We start from the raw sequence: 19,332 nt of genomic DNA, 5'->3' as shown, positions 1-19,332 counted from the left end.
GCATACCACAAGCTCACCGGGAATTGTACACGTTTAAAGCGAAAAGATAAACTGTTAGTAATCAGCGGGCTTCAGAATATACAAATTCGCTAACCTGTGCCACTTCCTGTCAATATGTTCGCTACTACGATGTTACATTGGAGAGAAGTAGCTGTAAGCCTCTGTGATTGAGGGTTATGTGAGATGAGATAATGCATGACGCGCTCAGTCACAGTTACACAGCGCTTCGCTTTTGGGATGAGGCTCCAAAGAGCGAGTTAGCGTGATGTTATCGAACCACAGCTAGTCTCTTCTCACGATCTTCATTGGATTCTTGAGCCCATATAGCACTTACTCTTTCAGCTATTCTGGTATTCAGAAAGATTCGACTGTTTTCTACACATTTTTATTCATAAGCGAAACGAAATCAACACTTAGTGAGGAGGCAACCAAATCGCGAAGTGAACTTAATTTGCTTTTCCTAGCAAAGAATATTGATAAAGCTTATCGAAAGAAGTAAAGTAATGTCGTTGAGTTTTTAATAGAGAAAATGAAATCTGTAATCTGTACAGCCTATCTTTGTAAATTCGTTTTTAGTTGTATTCGTAAAGCTGAGCTCTTCATTAATATGTGCAGATATTGCAATTTTACTGCCTGTATTTACGAGTCCACAGTGCTTTAGTGCTAGCACTACTGATAGTCACGCAGTCATTGAAATCGATTTGCAACAGAAATAAATATTTATGCTTCAACGACCAATGCTAATCCTCCTTTTGTTATTGATTTGTGATTTTGTTCCGTTGAGAATAACGTGTTCAATTCTACCTGCAAGGAATCCTGTATCCAATCACAGAGTTGGTCCGATAAACGATAAGCTCGTATTTCATTCATTGAGCGATAGTGCAGAACTGCATCCAATGCCGTTCGTAAATCAGAGAACACGGCATTACCCTGAGTGCCTTCGCCTACGGTGCTTTGAGATGCATTTTGCTGTTTGCGGAATCCTCTGCCTGGTAAGGCCTTCATGTAATACAACACCACATTGTTGCGGCGTGTCTATGAACACTTGGTTGCCAGGACGTACTGGAAAACGCTTTTTTTAATGAGCTGGACAGACGTAAAGCTTTTTAATCAAAAACACGAGGGGTAAGAATTTGAGAGACGTACGAGATCCAGTGGGTATGTATACACGATGGAACTGACCGACCGCCGTGTGATCCTCTGTCAATGGCTTCATAGGTTGCGGTATAGAGGGGCGTGCGGTCCTCATACCTATCTCACCGTCTTTGTTGGCTTTCTTGACCCTTGAACCGCTATTAAAACGGTCGAACAGCTCATCAGTTGGTCTCACGAGGGAGAATGAATGCCTTCCAGCCAGTCCTTCCAAAAAAGAAAAATTTCTGGCAATACCGGTAACCGAATCTGGGTCCCACGCACGGCAGTCAACCAAAACGACCACAGGACTACGAAGCACAGGGGTTCTGATATGGCCAACCTGCATTTACTTGGACGACCATTTTAACATCCACATCTGTCCTAACGCTGACCAATATGCTCAGTTTAATTATGCTTATTATTTTTTCAGGATCAAAGTGTTTTTAAGCGTACTGATGTTATTATAGGTATTTGATGAACAATAGTGAATTTTAGTTTGCTTCTTTTTTCCTGCAGAATGATGTAGGATGACAGCTTATCTCAGCCCAAGAAAATATTGATATACCTACTTCTAATAAATATAAGTGGGACAGAACGCCAACGATGCAAACCAGAGACTCTGGACACAGTCACGTGAGCAAGGTAAGCATTGCAACTGCAAAGTGAAGTGGGTTTAATAATATTCACAAAAAAGAAACGACAAACGTATTTAAATATTTTAATGCTTTTGTTCCTTCGCATGAATGATATGACGCTGGTTTTTATTGTTTTTTATTTAATATAAAATGCTGCTATAATTTTTAAAAGATGCACACTTACTCCCTTATGTATCCACTAATAAGGACAAAAGATTTATTTATTTATTTAGCGTCGTATTATCACATTCATGATATTGGACTTGTCAAAGTACAGAACAGTAGAAAATATTACATGTTTACATCATGTACAAAATCGTATCATTGGTATCAACACAACTTTATAACAAAAACATTATTCTACTTACTTACATACAGATAGCAGAAAGGCTTGCTAAGCCCCTTGGTTGATTTAACTAAAGCAATGAAATACCAGTCCTTTAGTTAACTAGGCACAGTAACATACAGCACAAAAGTTAGGTGCATAATTACATACATACATGGATGAAAGAAGCTTGGTTTTGTCTAGGTAAGGTTGATAATTACGAATTTTTGTTTAGAGAGTTATGAAGTAGATCTATAGATTTTAGCAAAATTCCATATATTCGTTAATGCTGTAGAACCTGTTGTTTTTTAGTAGACTTTTTAGTTATTTTTTTTGAATGTATTATTATTTGGTATTTTTTATGCTATCTGGCAATGCACTCTACAGAATTTTTGGTTTGTAAATAGCACTGTCCTGATACATTGATTTTCTGTGTAGATCCCTATGATAGTCATCCATGTTCCTTGTTTGATAATGGTGGATCTCACTATTCAAAGGTGAAACTTGATGGTTTTTAATTAATCATATGCTTTGGAATATAAATATAGATGGTAAAGTCATGATTTTTAATTCCTTAAAGATACCTCTATATGGTTCTCTATAAGCAACATCACTTATTTATCTTAAAGCTTTCTTTTGGACCTTAAAAGACTGCTCTGCAAAAGAGGTATTTTCCCAGAACACTACTCTGTACTTCAGTAGACTATGCATGTATGCTTAATAAACACTTACCACTGTTTCGGTACTGCAGCACTCTTAATATGTAACAGTAGTTGCTTTAATTTGAGAACTGTATGTACAGGGAGATAAATCATCGTTTTCATTCTTTGGAATTTCCATCCTGTGAAATTTATTCGCATGGCATTACTCCCTATTTACTTGTCTGAAGGCCACAAGTAAAAAGGGAGTAATTCCATGTGAATAGATTGTAGAGGATATCGTTTGTTGTATATTGCGATAACATTGCAATAATTTCCATCTATTTCAATATAGCCTCATGTCAGCTTCGTAAATTAGCCCCTTCTGTGTTGTAAATGAGTCTCTTTTCTGTTAAAAATGTTACACCAAACTGTGAAGCACCAAAATATTATCCCATATGACAGTAAGGAGTGAAAATATGCGAATCAGTTATCACTGTATAATTGATTGGCGACTCCATAGAGTGCTGTGTGCACAACGATCATATACGTGAAATTAGAGAGAAGGTCAGCTTGGCCGTAATATTAATGGTTTATTGACAGCAAAATCGATTTTCAATCACATAGTGATCATCTTCAGTGCTGTAGTGTACAAATTAAACTCGTAGGTACTGGTGTCAAGTTATTATCAGTAACGAAAGCTTATGAAACGATCACAATAACTTATTATCGATATAACTTACTATCAATATTACGGCCAATGCTGATCTTCTCTCTAATTTCACTTGTTAGCGACAGCGCACAGTCTTTAAATCGTTAATGGAACTGCATTAGGATTACCCAGGGAGTTATGAATATATATGTCTTACTCGAAAATTAATAGCGTCTGGTGACGTCTGCTTCATTTATTGTGCCACCGTTGCAAGTTGACTGTCATACCGCGCGTGTAAGTGAGTAGATGTATTGAGTTTTATTGAGTTAAGGTTCTCTCTATCAGCTGGTAATCCAAAGCTGTTCTCTCTGGACAATTTTTGGTAGCATTATTTAGTTCCTGACTGAATCGCTAACAACTATACGCATAGAATATGTAGAGGTACACGATCCAGTTTAAGGCACGTTATTCATGTATAAATGGAAAAAAAGTGGCCCTAGTATGGAACCGTGGATAATTTTCCATGTCAATGTACTCCAGTAGCATGTAAATCTGTAAATTGATTTAGTTTCTGAGGGTATAAAGTAATCTTCTACTTCCTACTGCTAAGATAAGAATACAAGAAACTGATTGTTTTATTCCTGATTTCTAAAATTCTAATCCACACCAGTTGAGAAAAATTGTGGAGCATCCAGAAGACGTGGACGGATGACAATGTAACTCCGTACTTATATATACCATCGGCGGATATGTAAAAGATCAGAGGTCCAATTCTCGCTGACATGTAGAACTGCCAGCAGATTGCAGTAGTGTTGTTACCATGCCTTGTAGGATATATAAGCTGTGTGAACAGGAACAGACGTAGGGTGATCACTGTGAGTGAGATAGAAATGCCGTGCACTCGAGTGAGACAACGTTATCAGAACCTGACAGTGTCTGAAAGTGGATTCATTGTGGGTCCCTGTTTGGCCACTTGGTCGAATCGTGCAACATCCAGATTTGTAGGGCTTTCAGATGTGACAGTGGCCTGATGCTGGACTGCATGGGAACGTGATGGGAGGCACACCCGTCGCCAAGTTTCCAAATGACCACGCCTGACCACCGCGAGGGAGGCTCGCCGCACTGTGCACCAAACACATCCTAACTCCTTCACACCTGCGCCTGCCGTCCGACAGCAATTAATGGACTCCCGAAAACATTCTGTGACATCTTGCATAACTGGTCAGAGAATAACAGCAACGAGAGCAGATTGTTAAAGTCCTATGCGTAGGCTGCCGTTAACACCACCATACCGACGACTCAGTTTGGAGTGGTGCCATGAGAGGTGAGCTTCTTCCTACAGTCACTCAACTACGACACCTTAAGTGTAAACCACGGCATCATCAGCAGACAACCGCAGATTGCTGCCCACCCTGTCCGTCAAATCATATACACTACTGGCCATTAAAATTGCTACACCACGAATATGACATGCTACAGACGCGAAATTTAACCAACAGAAAGAAGATGCAGTGATATGCAAATGAGTAGCTTTTCAGAGCATTTACACAAGGTTGGCGCCGGTGGCGACACCTACAACGTGCTGACATGAGGAAAGTTTCCAACCGATTTCTCATACACAAACAGCATTTGACCGGCGTTGCCTGGTCAAACGTTGTTGTGATGCCTCGTGTAAGGAGGAGAAATGCGTAACATCACGTTTCCGACTTTGATAAAGGTCGGATTGTAGCCTATCGCGATTGCGGTTTATCGTGTCGCGACATTGCTGCTCGCGTTGGTCGAGATCCAATGACTGGTAGCAGAATATGGAATCGGTGGGTTCAGGAGGGTAATACGGAACGCCGTGCTGGATCCCAACGGCCTCGTATCACTAGCTGTCGAGATGACAGGCATCTTATCCGCATGGCTGTAACGGATCGTGCAGCCACGTCTCGATCCCTGAGTGAACAGATGGGGACGTTTGCAACACAACAACCGTCTGCACGAACAGGTCGACGACGTTTGCTGCAGCATGGACTATCAGCTCGGAGGCCATGGCTGCGGTTACCCTTGACGTTGCATCACAGACAGGAGCGCCTGCGATGGTGTACTCAACGACGAACCTAGGTACACGAATAGCGAAACGTCATTTTTTGTGATGCATCCAGGTTCTGTTTACAGCGTCATGATGATCGCATCCGTGTTTGGCTACATCGCGGTGAACGCACTTTGGAAGCGTGTATTCGTCATCGCCATACTGGCGTATCACCCGGCATGATGGTATGGGGTGTCATTGGTTACACGTCTCGGTCACCTCTTGTTCGCATTGACGGCACTTTGAACAGTGGACGTTACATTTCAGATGTGTTACGACCCACAGCTCTACCTTTCATTCGATCCCTGCAAAACTCTACATTTCAGCAGGAAATGCACGACCGCCTGTACGGGCCTTTCTGGATACAGAAAATGTTCGACTGCTGCCTTTGCCAGCACATTCTGTAGATCTCTCGCCAATTTAAAACGTCTGGTCAATGGTGGCCGAGCAACTAGCTCGTCACAATACGCCAGTCACTATTCTTGTTGAACTGTGGTAACGTGTTGAAGCTGAATGGGAAGCTGTACCTGTACTCAATGCCCAGGCGTATCAAGGCCGTTTTTACGGCCAGAGGTGCTTGTCCTGGGTTCTGATTTCTCTGGATCTATGCACCCAAATTGCGTGAAAATGTAATCACATGTCAGTTCTAGTATAATATATTGGTCCAATGAATACCCGTTTATCACCTGCATTTCTTCTTGGCGTAGAAATTTTAATAGCTAGTAGTGTATGCACAATATATAGAGAACTAGAGCGGTCCTATCACACTTTCCTGGAGCAATTCTTAACGACATCCTTATCTCTGATGAACACTCGCCGTCGATGACAACATACTGGGCTCTATTACTTAACAAGTCCCCGAGGCACTCACACATCTTTGAATTTATACCATATGCCTTCGTTAACAGCCTGCAGTCGGGCACTGTGTCAAATGCTTCTCGGAAATTTAAAAATGTTGAATCTGCTTGTTACCCTTCAGCAAACAGGCAGAGTCTTCGGGTATGATTTTAGATGATGGCCGGTACCGATCGAGAGAACTCTAATGCGCTGTTGTGTATGTCAACGACACCCAGCCTCCTTACATGTCAGCACTCAAAAAAATGGTTCAAATGGCTCTGAGCGCTATGGGACTTAACATCTGTGGTCATCAGTCCCCTAGAACTTAGAACTACTTAAACCTAACTAACCTAAGGACATCACACACATACATGCCCGAGGCAGGATTTGAACCTGCGACCGTAGCGGTCACGCGGTTCCAGACTGAAGCGCCTAGAACCGCACGGCCACACCGGCTGGCCTGTCAGCACTCATGCGACGGTATAGTGGTACGGTTTTTCAACAGTACGGTGCTCATAGTGACATGGCACGTGATGTTTAGGTACTACAGTGGCTACCAAGATCTCCAGATCTGTCCAGGATAGCACGTGCTTGGTATCACCTCTGACGTCAACCCCATCCTAACGCCAATGTGCAGCATATCAAGGATCCCTTACAGCAGTTGAGGACCAGCTGCCTCTAGAGAGGATACAACGGCTTTGTGACACTCTTTCCAGCCAAATCATTGCAAGCCAGAGAATGAAGTGGGCTCATACTACCAAGTTCTTCGTAAATTGACTCGATTCTGCAATCACTGAAATAAAGTCACATACCCTGTCAATCTCTGAAGTATCATTTCGTTTCCTCGTGTTCTCCTGGGTGCTGTAAGTCGCCACTCCGTACTATTTATTGATTTGCACTTGATTATTACTTGCTGTTTGGACGCGCAAGTCGCCGAAGTGACGTCAAATCGAAAGACTTGCACCCGGCGAACGGTCTACCCGACGGGAGGCCCTAGTCACACGATATTTGTTTTTTTACATCACTTGCTATAGCCTGGCTGGATGGAAACCTAGGTATCGGAGATTCATAAGTCGCCAGTTTTGGAGGGCAAACTTACTCTCAAGGTTCAAGCGCTGATAACCAAAGTTCTGACCGTGAGCCTACGAGGCATGCCCTATGTCTTCTCCCACAGTGTCCTATAATTCGCCATAATTCATTCCCTCCTAAATATTCTTGTAACAATGGAAAGATTACAATGTGTGGACACTTCTGTACATCACAGTTACTTTATTTCCCTTTAAATTCAGTTATAACGCCCCTATTTGTTATGACCGCACTCATACTACAATTACATTTGAAACGTCCCCTTTGAACAATTATACACGACTGTCCTTAAACTGATACACAATATTTTTTTTTTTATCGCAAGGCAATCTGACTTTCAAAAATCCCTACAAAAGAATGGCCCTGACTAACATTAAACTATACTTTTCACAAATCACTTACCTCACAAAAATCTTCGCTGCTCAAGCTACTGCAATACAGCGAGCGCCACTACTGCCAGTTAAATAAAAGATTCAAACTATGGAAGGCACTAACTACTGATAGGGATAGTTAGCAAATGAAAGATATTAATAGAGAACAAACAATGTATTTACCTTGATATCATCATGTATAAATATAGCAGTTCATGACAAATTACAAATCTCCGCCATCTCTCTCCCCACATCCACCACTGCTGGCGGCTCACCTCCAACTGTGCAACGCTACGTGCTGTTCACATCCAGCTGCCTAACACTACAATGGCGAGTATTACAACAATGCAAAGCAGCCACAGACTGCACACAGCACAGCCAGTGATTTTCATACAGAGGTGGCGTTACCAATAAAAAAACCTAAACAGCCTACTTACATAGCCCCCATGCTCCCCACAAAAAATTTTACAAATTTTTTTTGGGCAGTGGCCAATAGTGATTTGATAAAATTTTTCATAATTACAATAACAAAGAAATCAAATGCACACACTTATTGATACAATGTTGGTCAAAAGCTAAAATTTTCTCACAGTCCATAAAGATAGTCCTGATCATTCATCATAACAGTAATTACAGGTTTTTTTTCACAAAGTCTCATTAGTAAAAGAAATTGCGCACAGAAGTAGTGGATTTCCATGCAGTCTTGAAGAAGTAGTGTTGTCCTTCCAACGGAAAGACAGTGCTGACTCTTGACATGCATACAGGTAATGGGCCACAACAGAGCAAACCCACAGCAGAGTCATTCGACAGTTTGGAAGAATATTGGTAGGTAGGTCATCACAGAGCAGACCCACTGTAGTCCTGGTAGAGATTACGGTATTGGTGGGCCACCAGAGGTGCAGACCCACTGCAGTCCTTGTAGAAATAATGGTATTGATGGATCATCAAAGATGTAGACCCACTGTAGTCCTTGTAGAGACGGCCAGCAGCCATCTGTTGCAAATGTGCAGGTGCACAATCACCATCGAAGAGTCTTGCAGACAATATAGCAAGTCCATAACCACCACTTGTGCACTCACAAAGTTTTTGGAATTGTCCTTAGAACCAGCAATGCTGTTATCCAGCCCCTTGCTGAATTAGTAACACACGTGCAAACACTAACAGTCCCTACTTCTCACATATTGTCCATAGACTATGACCAACAGAAACGTGTGCAGTGAAATGTAACATACAAGTTAATAATAAGATGAACTGGTGTCAATTACAATTTTATAACATGAGAATACAATTACAAAGGTACAAAATACATCATTAAAAACATAACAATACAGATAACATTTGTAGTACAGGCTTTACAAAAGAATAGAAATAGACATATACGTCAGTGTTACAGGAATTATGACATGAGTACATACATAAAAGACCAGAATAGCTTTCGAAACATCAACTTCACACATGAGCATTAAACAGAACAGAATTAATAATGTCTAACATCTTTACAAAGTAAATAACATATCATTAGTGCCAATTATATTCGAGGATAACAGTATTCCTCATCATAGTGAATGTAGCTTAATATTAAAAGAAGAAAAAATTCTATGAAACTACACAGAGACAGGAAGAAAACAAATACACAAGGGTACACAAACACATAGTGGGATAACACCAATAGGAAAGGACAGGGTTCGTTTTCAGTGTAACATGTGGTACTGCAGTCCAACCCAAAACTTCATATATCTTTCCTCTTATTTCATCCTTTGTTTCCACCAAAAAAATTCTATCTAAGCATGCTTTCTGTATTTATATGTTCACACATTTCTTACCTCAACATTTATTTCCAAGAAAATCCTACCTAAACCTGTTTTCTCAATGCATTTCTTCCAATTCATCGCAACTCATTCTCTTAGAGGCTACCCCCTCTTAAGCTAACTTAAATCTACTGAGCTCAGATGCTAAACTAAGGGACGAGGCAATGCAGCAGCACATAACAAATTAACACAAACAGCAATGCACAAAAAATGGAAAATTGCAAAGCAAGCTACAGTAAATCTAAATTACCAAGCAATGCAACATTACAACTAATATGAGCCAATGTGCAGCAACAAGAAAAATAAGTCAGTAGGAAAACTAGCTTAACAGAGTAACACAATTTAAAATTCAGTAGCACTATGCCTGGCAAACAGCAGCAGCAAATATAAAAAATATAAAACTTATATCTATACCTGACAAAGCTCAAGCAGAAAAGATATTACAGTAAAAACAACAATGCAGATAAGGGAAGTGTATATTCACATCTTAATGTCTATGTAAATTAAAGTGGTGCACCACAACAACTTATTGTAAAAAATATTACCATATACTTGAAAAGAAAATTATGTGTCCAGTTACTGTTACTAGTCCCTTCTTATTGTTCTTTCCTTTCCAAGTGCTCCTTTTTGAAAGAATGTGGATTACAAAATTATTATTTAATAGATCTGTTGACAGAAAGTGTTCACATTAGCAAATGCATTTAATTTTATTTTATGAAACCAATGCTGCAACACAGCTGGAAAACAGATGTCAAATGAAATAAGCAATAACGCAAACCAAAGCATAAAAACATCATTCAATAGCTATGTGGCATTTCGTAAGTCAGTAGCTCTCAACTCTCGTAGAAAGACACTTGTCATAATCAGGTATGCAGATGTACGAATATTTCCCATCAATTCATAAGCATTTCAGTAATTAGCACAAAGTACTAGTAATCATATGTTTTCAAGTAATGAGCGTGTAATATTTGCGATGCTTTCTACAAAGGAACGTCAATAGCGGGGATAATGGCCTCCCCTTTTTTTTTTTCTACCTGTGCCGCTGAAAGGCTAATGGCTTTTTTTTTTTCGGGCGGCTGTCCCCCAGGTGGGTGCCCGCGACGCATTACGTGCAGGTGGTCACTTAACTTTCTTACGGAAATATTTACGACAGCAGTTTCCGCTACAGTGACAGTCATATATACAAAATTTCACAGGTCGAGAATTTACGTTGCAAATGTGTAGAAACAAAATCCTATGAATATAACAGTGTCCAAAAAAATTTTCAGTGGCATTGTGATACATTCACACATGATTCACACATGTACACACATTTCATAATTCTAAAGTATGATTCTTGGTTTCCAACATCCTTTTCCATAAGTCAGAGTCCCTAATCACTATTCATTACTCCTTACCTCATTATACATATACATATTCGTCGACACTTCTTCAATATTTCATCATGAGAAATACGTAGCATAATAAACATTCCTCAACATCATAATACACATCGTCGTCGTAATAATAACATCATAACACCTCAGTCAAATCTCAAAATCGTAGTAGCTTCCTCCAATAATTTCAAACCCTAAAAAAAATTGTCTGCTCATGTCAAAAGTGTCATCTGCCGCAAACGTACTTTAAAAATCATGATCTCATACCAAATACATCATATAAAGCTCTCATAGTATCACAATGATTCCGAAAAATATGAGCAGTTCACAAAGTACAGACAAAACACAATTTCGTAAGTGTGAAGTTACCCAACTGTGTAACTGTGTAAACATGTGTCACTGATGTAGCAAAAAAAAATGTTTATCTCTCAGTTAAATGATCAGATAGCTGTGTAATTTGTGTGTTAGAGAAATATGGTACTGATGTGTAAAGTTGTATAAGCAAATACCATATTAGCTAGGGTTCCTTGGGTTGCCACACACATGGTACACAAAGTAAGCGTGTACCCCCCTGAGGATTAATGTAATTATACCCTCAGGTGTTACAGATTACAACAATGGAATGAAATGTATTACGGAAAACCTTTGTATCATTGTCCTTGATATATCTTTAAAAATAAATGATTTAAGTACAAAATTAATCACTCAAATGCGCGTCCTGTAGCGCTAAATGTTCGTCTTGCTGTAAGATAATCTCTGTGAAAGTGTCGTAGTTATTGTCCTCTGAAAGCTAAGTTCTGCAGAAGTCAATGTACTTACCTCATGATAAACAAAAGTGAAATGCTTTATGTATAGATATCTTAGTTATTATGCTTATTGGCGTGATGAGGAAAGTACTGTACAGTTACGTATTGTTGTGCCACGAAAAAGGCTTTCTCATTGTTGCTATACCACAAAAGTTACTACTAAAACATGTTTTTCTTTCCAGAAGAATTCAGAAAACTGTGCAGATATAAAACAGATACACTGCAAAAGCAACATTGTAAATTGACACTCATTAGTAGCGTCGTGATAACATCGTGTAGCTGTCACATAAACTAACCACTGTGTCCTTTGGTATCTCACAGAAAGTACTTTAAACCCAGAATGTATTTTCAAGTAAACCAAAATGTTGCATCAAAATCTCATTAGCAGTACTGGTAAATGTTCTAAGTATGTGAGCCTTATAGTCGTTACGTAATCGTGCAACAAACAAGCAAGAATGTACACACACAATAACACTGTGACGTCTGTTCACTATAACAATGCATTCGTCATTTCTATTTAAATAAGTTCTCTTGGTTCTTGATTGGATATTTAACTTCAAACATTGTTGTATGTTAACAGATTCTAAGTCTGACAAAGCATACTAGAATTGTGAAGTGAAAAGTTTTATGGCAAAGATAAAGTTAAAAAAAAGTAGATTATCTTTCAATAAACGGTTTTACATGTGAAATGTGGTGTAAACCTTTACTCTTCCTAGTACGCAGAGTTTCAACTTCAACGCAATTATCATGTGGTATACGTCGGTAAAGAATACTGGAATTTTTCTCAAGGTTAGCGTCTATGTTATTTTTCTCTGAGCCAGCCGGCGCAGGTGACTGCCTGCAGTGAGAGTCATTGTCTGTCTCTTTGTTGGCGCGCGTCGTTATTGGGATTAGCAGACCTAGCTTCTACAAATTCAACGTTGTCGAAAGTGCCCTGCTCTGTTTGAATCCCGCCAGTTCTGATGCAATTCAGGTCTGTCGTTACGATCATATCGTCTTTCGTCATGTCGGTAGATTCCATAGTTTCTTCCTTGTCCGTCACGTGGTGGAGAATTTCTCCCTGAATCGTAACTGTGCGCCGAACTGTTGCGTCTGAAGTTATTCTGCCTCCCTTGATAATAATTGTCTTGGTTCCCATATTGTCTGTTTCTCTGATTGTCTCTGTGATAGTCATTACTACGGAAATGCGATCTTTCTCTGTAACTATTATTACGCTGCCAGTGGTTGTCATATGGGTGGTGTCTGTTTTGGTCACGATTTGTGTGGTGAGAATAGCCTTGTCGCATCCAGTTATCGTTTCTGTCGTCACAGAATTGTGACGGATGTGACCTGTAGTGATTGTTTTCCTGTTTTCGCATCCCGCGACTGTCTGTGTCAATTTCTAATTCTTGTAAGAGTCCCTGAAAAGCTTCAATGTCGTCTTTGCAACGTCCTGCCAAAATAATGTGTCGTAAATGTTCAGGCAATTTGATTAAGCAAATGCGGATGAGTTCTGAGGGGCTGTATGGGTTTGACAGGTACTGATTCTTGTGCAACATGTCTTCAAAATATTTCACAAGACTGGAGAATTCAGATTGTTCGAAATGTTTCATCATTATGATGCTATGTTTTACTCGGTCTTGTGTGGCTTGAGACCAATATGCTGAGAGGAAGGCATGGTAAAACTCTCCTTCACTGTGGCAATCGTGAATGACCGATCGCATTCTTACAGCTGGTTCATTCTCCAAGTAGCCACACATAAATTCTGATCTGTGCTCTAATGACCAGTTGGGAGGAAAACAATGAGAGAATTGATGGAGCCACGCTTGTGGATGAATGTCGTTGGCAGAATTCTTAAATGTTTTGAATTTACGTGTAGTAATGAACAGCTTATAGTCAAAATCATCATGTCGGCGAGTCGCATATCAGTCGTTGTTAGGTCGTGTCGGCCGTTCCATCTCAAAATTCGGTGCACATTGCCAATTTCTTTCATAACTTCCGAAATGCCCTGTGTTATTATTTTGTGGCTTTTCCGTATTTTTAAGTTCCTCTTCCCGTGTTGGAGCGCGAGTGTCCTCTGAAATATGTGATTCTTGTATCACCTGCGTCAACTGATCTTGTACTTCCCGGATTTCTCTTTTGTACTGTGTATTGATTTGATTTTGATTTTGTTTGAATTTTCTTATTTGTTCATACTCTTCTGTGTCAGTGAAGGCTACGGGTCTTGTGTCATTCAGATCATCATCTACCTTTGTAGATAAGTTAGTGACCTGATCCGAAAGTTCGGCTACTTTCTCCGATAGTGTACTTATTTCTTCAATGTGTTTTTCTGAACCAAGTTTCAGAGTATCTACTGTGTCCTTAAAGTTTTCCTGAGTTTTTGCAAGTTGCGTAACCGAATCGGTAGATGCAACTGAGTCAAATTTAGCTTGCAAGGTCTCATGATTTTCATGAACAATAATTTGCAGTTCTTTTATGGCTGCTTCGTGATTCTGTAATGCATTTTCATGCCGCGAAAAAATAGGTTGAAAATGCTCACAAATGTGTGTTTTTACGTCATTACAGACTTTTGACATTTCGATTCAATGTTATGTAACTCAGTAGTTAAATCTTCACGTGTTTGTTCAAGTGTTTGTTCCAATGAGTCTAACTTTTTAAGATTTTGTTCCACTGTGTCTAACATTTGAAGCTTTTGCTGTGTTTGTCTCTGATTTTGTTCCATTGTGTCTAACTGTTGCTGTGTTTGTCTCTGATGTTGTTCCATTGTGTCTAACTTTTCAAGCTTTCGTCCCATTTGTTGCATTAATTGTAATAACAATGCACTGGTGTCTGAAACATGTTCCTCAGTGCTTTTCGGCAGTGAAGTTGCACCGGCAACATTCACATTTTGACAAGCGGAAAATGTGTCTTGACTCATTTGAGAAAACGGTGAGAACCCAAAACCTGAGTCTGCAGTATTTGCAATATTGTGTTCTGTCATTCCCGATTCCTGAGGCGAGCTGTTGCCGACCAATCGATCGATAACGCTTCCCTGTTCACTACCTGTTTCACTGTCTACACCATTGTTTGCCGCCCGCTCCATTTCCCTATGCGCAATTACCAAATTACTACTTTGAACATTAGTTAATTCATTACTCTGCGGCGCTAACACACTGCCTTCGTCTTCACTGTCATTTCTCAGTTTACTTTGGAGCCTAGCATTACGTTTTTCACACGCCATAATTGTCACAATATTTCACACGATAACACAGAAAAGCACAATTTGAAGAGCAAAATAAAATAACATAGCAATGGAAATAATGTCTACTTAATTGCCAGCGCAGCTGCGAAATACTTGGTGCAAATCTACATGCATGCCACAACTGTTTTACTGTACAACAATGAAAAACTACAACTACAAAGGAAATTCTCTCTATGATTACGCGCAATCAATAAACAATAGCTACACCATTTACACAAACTACAAGAAAAATCAGAAGATTCCAGTGAGGTATCCTAGGCTAAGGGTCGACATATGAAACGTCCCCTTTGAACAATTATACACGACTGTCCTTAAACTGATACACAATATTTTTTTTTTAGCGCAACGCAATCTGACTTTCAAAAATCCCTACAAAAGAATGGCCCTGGCTAACATTAAACTATAGTTTTCACAAATCACTTACCTCACAAAAATCTTCGCTGCTCAAGCTACTGCAATACAGCGAGCGCCACTACTGCCAGCTAAATAAAAGATTCAAACTATGGAAGGCACTAACTACTGATAGGGATAGTTAGCAAATGAAAGATATTAATAGAGAACAAACAATGTATTTACCTTGATATCATCATGTATAAATATAGCAGTTCATGACAAATTACAAATCTCCGCCATCTCTCTCCCCACATCCACTACTGCTGGCGGCTCACATCCAACTGCGCAACGCTACGCGCTGTTCACATCCAGCTGCCTAACACTACAATGGCGAGTATTACAACAATGCAAAGCAGCCACAGACTGCACACAGCACAGCCAGTGATTTTCATACAGAGGTGGCGTTACCAATAAAAAAACCTAAACAGCCTACTTACACATTCACTCATCTATCACGAACTGACATGAGTTTACCATTGCCGATTCCTTAACGTGCGATCGTCTTTTAATTATGCAGGGTGGGGCAAATAGGAGTGGCCCGGACGTGTGGCTACGACTAGACGTGAATGTGTGCGTATAAGCATACGCTCGCCACGTTTACGCCCGCCAATTGGTCTACACCCGTTCGGAGCGTAGTGCGGGCTGCGTCGGTGTGAGTGGGGCAGTGCCAAGGGGATGATGGGTGGCATTCATAGTGGAGCAGCGGGGGCTCGTTGTGGAAAGTTAAGTAACAACAAAGTCGTGGAAACGGTGTGATCAATTGTTTTTTGAAATGCTTAGTGTAAAAATGGCGTCAGACAGAAAGTATTTTGAAAAAGTCAAAAAACATTCCGAAACGTGCACGCATACCAGAAAATGTAGCTCCAGTTCCCCTGAAAATGCTTCAGAGTTCTACTAAATCAGTCTGACGCCTTTTGCAAGAGGGCGGCACATCACGTCGATCATTCGCACTAGTATTCCTCATGGACCTGCAGTCTGGTCGCTGTACTAACTGGCGACCCAGGTAACCTGATCTGTCAGTGTGCTATTACTGTGTGTGGAGAAATCTCAAATCTAACGTGTATCGCAACAATGCTTCAAGAGCTGCAGCAGAACATTTCGAATGAGACTGCAGCAATTCCAGAAGTCCAGCTTTTATCCTCCATGAGCTTCTTGCTGACCAGACTCAAAAATACCAAGAGATGAATGGTGGTCACTTTCAGCTTCTGCTACAGTCAGATTAGTACTGAATTTCCTTTTCTCTGTTGTGTTTCTTTGTACCCAGGAACTCTGTTCTCCGTCCACTTTTATTTGCCCCATTCTGTATAAACTCTCCAGATACGACGTTAATCACGATCGCTTTTCACACACACATACGTATGCATTCTACTCGCGTGGTGGCTCTGCCGCGAATGACTACACCAAACGATCTCTGGTACCAGTCCCCTTCTAGAACTATGGGGCATCCCCGTCAGCGATGGCGCTGCGTTGTAGTAAAGATGCGTAATGGATCGATATTTGTATCCTTACCCTTACTTTTAATGTCAGGTGGCATATTCAGCAGTATGTCACGGTCTAGAGGCGGTTGTTTACTCAAAAAAGATACTCTTTGACAGTAATTTCTTTATCAACATCTGACATCAACTCTTGTAAGAAGAAAAAATATTGACAGTTCGACTGAAGAGCCATTCCCAAAAACGAACTGTGAATTCGTCAATAGCCTGCGCCCCTAGAAATAGGATACTACTCAATTTGCACATTGATATCAATACATTTTTGAAAAACACAAGTATCTGTGATATAGGCAAGCAGTTATCAATACTATCTACTTCTCCTTTGCTGTGCAGAGATGCCTTTAATGTCTGAGAAAATACCTACCTGAGAAGGTACACTACGGATGTAGGGCGGACAAGTGTTCACGAGCTATATGGTATCTGTTCACACACGTATGTATTGATACGCTCCGAAGATTTAATTCTGACGTCGGTTTCGCTCTCGTCAGCCTCCAGAAGATCCAACTCCTGTTATTAGTTCAGGGAAGTGTTCTGTAGGAAACCTATGCGAAAGATATTGTACAATCAGTTTACCTATGATAGATACGAATGACCATTGGAGATTTCAATATCTCAGAAATGTCAGTATCATTTTTATTCTCACATCTCTGTGAGCTAATAACTGAATTTTTCCGTCGTTTTTCTTGACGCTATACTCATTGTATCAGTAGCTTAACGCTCGCTGCTTGGCTCGCGCAGACTGTACGGCCTGCAGAGATTTTTTGATTTTTATTTAATCGATTTTTTACGTGTTCACAAATTGCAACACCTCCTAACCTCTTCACTCTAATTAAGGCCACATAAACACGGTTTTCTCCGAATGTATTCTGACCAAAAAGCGATTCTGGTAGCCGGAGTACTAAGTCTTTGTCAGTCATGCCATTTGCGTTCTTGTGGAGATACTTCCATAACAACTTCCATCCCATGACAAACCGAGGAATGAAATACCAATTTTCATGAATTTAGCTTTAAAATTTTTTTTAATGTAACGAAATATTATCTTAAAAATTTTCATCCCCTCCTGCACTCCCTGAGGGGTTGAATTTTCGGAAGCGCTGAAACTTGTATTTTTTTTTAGTTCTAATCGAGAAGTCAAATAACAATTATCATAGATCTACCCTTAAAAATCCACCAGTAGTTCTTTAGTAATTATTTGTTTTCAAGAAAACTTTCATCTACTATTCTGCCCCTTTTAGTATTTATATTTCCGAAAATGCTGAAACACTTTCTTTTGATTTTCGAAGTTCTGACTTCAAAATTGTCTTAATAAAGACGTACTTTCAATAAGTCTTTCGTCCCCTATTTCACCCCCTTAGAATTGGACTTTTGGACAATCATTTCTTAAACGATGCCTACAGTATAATATCCACACCAACTCCAAACTTCAAGCTTCTGATCTTCGCGGTTTGAGCTGGGCGCTAGTGAGTCAGCCAGCCAGTCAGCCAGTGAGGACGTTGCCCTTCACATGTAGAGACATGGATTTCGTTTTACATTGACATTTATTTATACTAATTGCCGAGGTTTTAGTTGTAGCCTCTCTAACAATACTTTCTGAGATCTTGCAGTATTTTCTCTAATGAGATGATTCAGATGTTTCATGATAGAGCTGTAAGCTTAAATACAGTATCCGCTTTCTCTTACACGAGATTTCAACGACCCATGTTAGCCTCACTTGTTGCCTTCTGCAACTGAAAACCTGTTCAGTGAACATGATGTTGAAGATTATGTGGCGGTGTGTGTGCACACCAGTGAAGTGTTTCGTGCTTGTGCGAAAATTAATAAATAAGAGTTTTCATGAAATGTAATTAGTCTTTATGAATACGCTGTGTTTACTTCCAAGCTTTGTGCACTGGTCAGCTACCACCACAGATATGTCTTCGATATCCAAACAAATCACTCCTCTGCAAGTGAGTCGGTGAGCCTACATTTCTTGAATATCTGTATAGTTCTCTGTTAATTTTTCCTAGCACTGTAGATTATTTCCCCATGTTCTGAATCCACTTCTGTGCTGAACGTATCAATCAAACGAAACACAATGTAAATATAATTTACTGATATGTTGCTAATTTCCTGCATTCTCGTTGTGAAGGCCACAGATGGAGGTAAGTAATGATATATATAAAGATAATATCGAATTTATGACGTAGTGCTGTAGAAGTCCCCCTGTTCTAATATTATTTTCTAAATGGAAACTAGCGTAATACGAAGCTAACTCAGAAAGGTCCTGAAATTACGACAGGGTAATTTCTCCACTGAGGTACCAAAAGTCTGGGATAGCAATATGCAGATATACAGATGGCAGTAGTATCGCGTACATAATGTATAAAAGCGCAGTGTATTGGCGGAGCTGTCATTTGTACTCAGGTGACTCATGTGAAAAGGTTTTCGGCGTGATTATGGCCGCACGAAGGGAATTAGCAGACAGTGAACGCGGAGTGGTAGCTG

This window comes from Schistocerca americana, chromosome 3 (genome assembly GCF_021461395.2).
Source record: "Schistocerca americana isolate TAMUIC-IGC-003095 chromosome 3, iqSchAmer2.1, whole genome shotgun sequence".
NCBI classification, from domain to species: Eukaryota; Metazoa; Arthropoda; class Insecta; order Orthoptera; family Acrididae; genus Schistocerca; species Schistocerca americana.
This window is presented reverse-complemented; position numbering follows the sequence as displayed.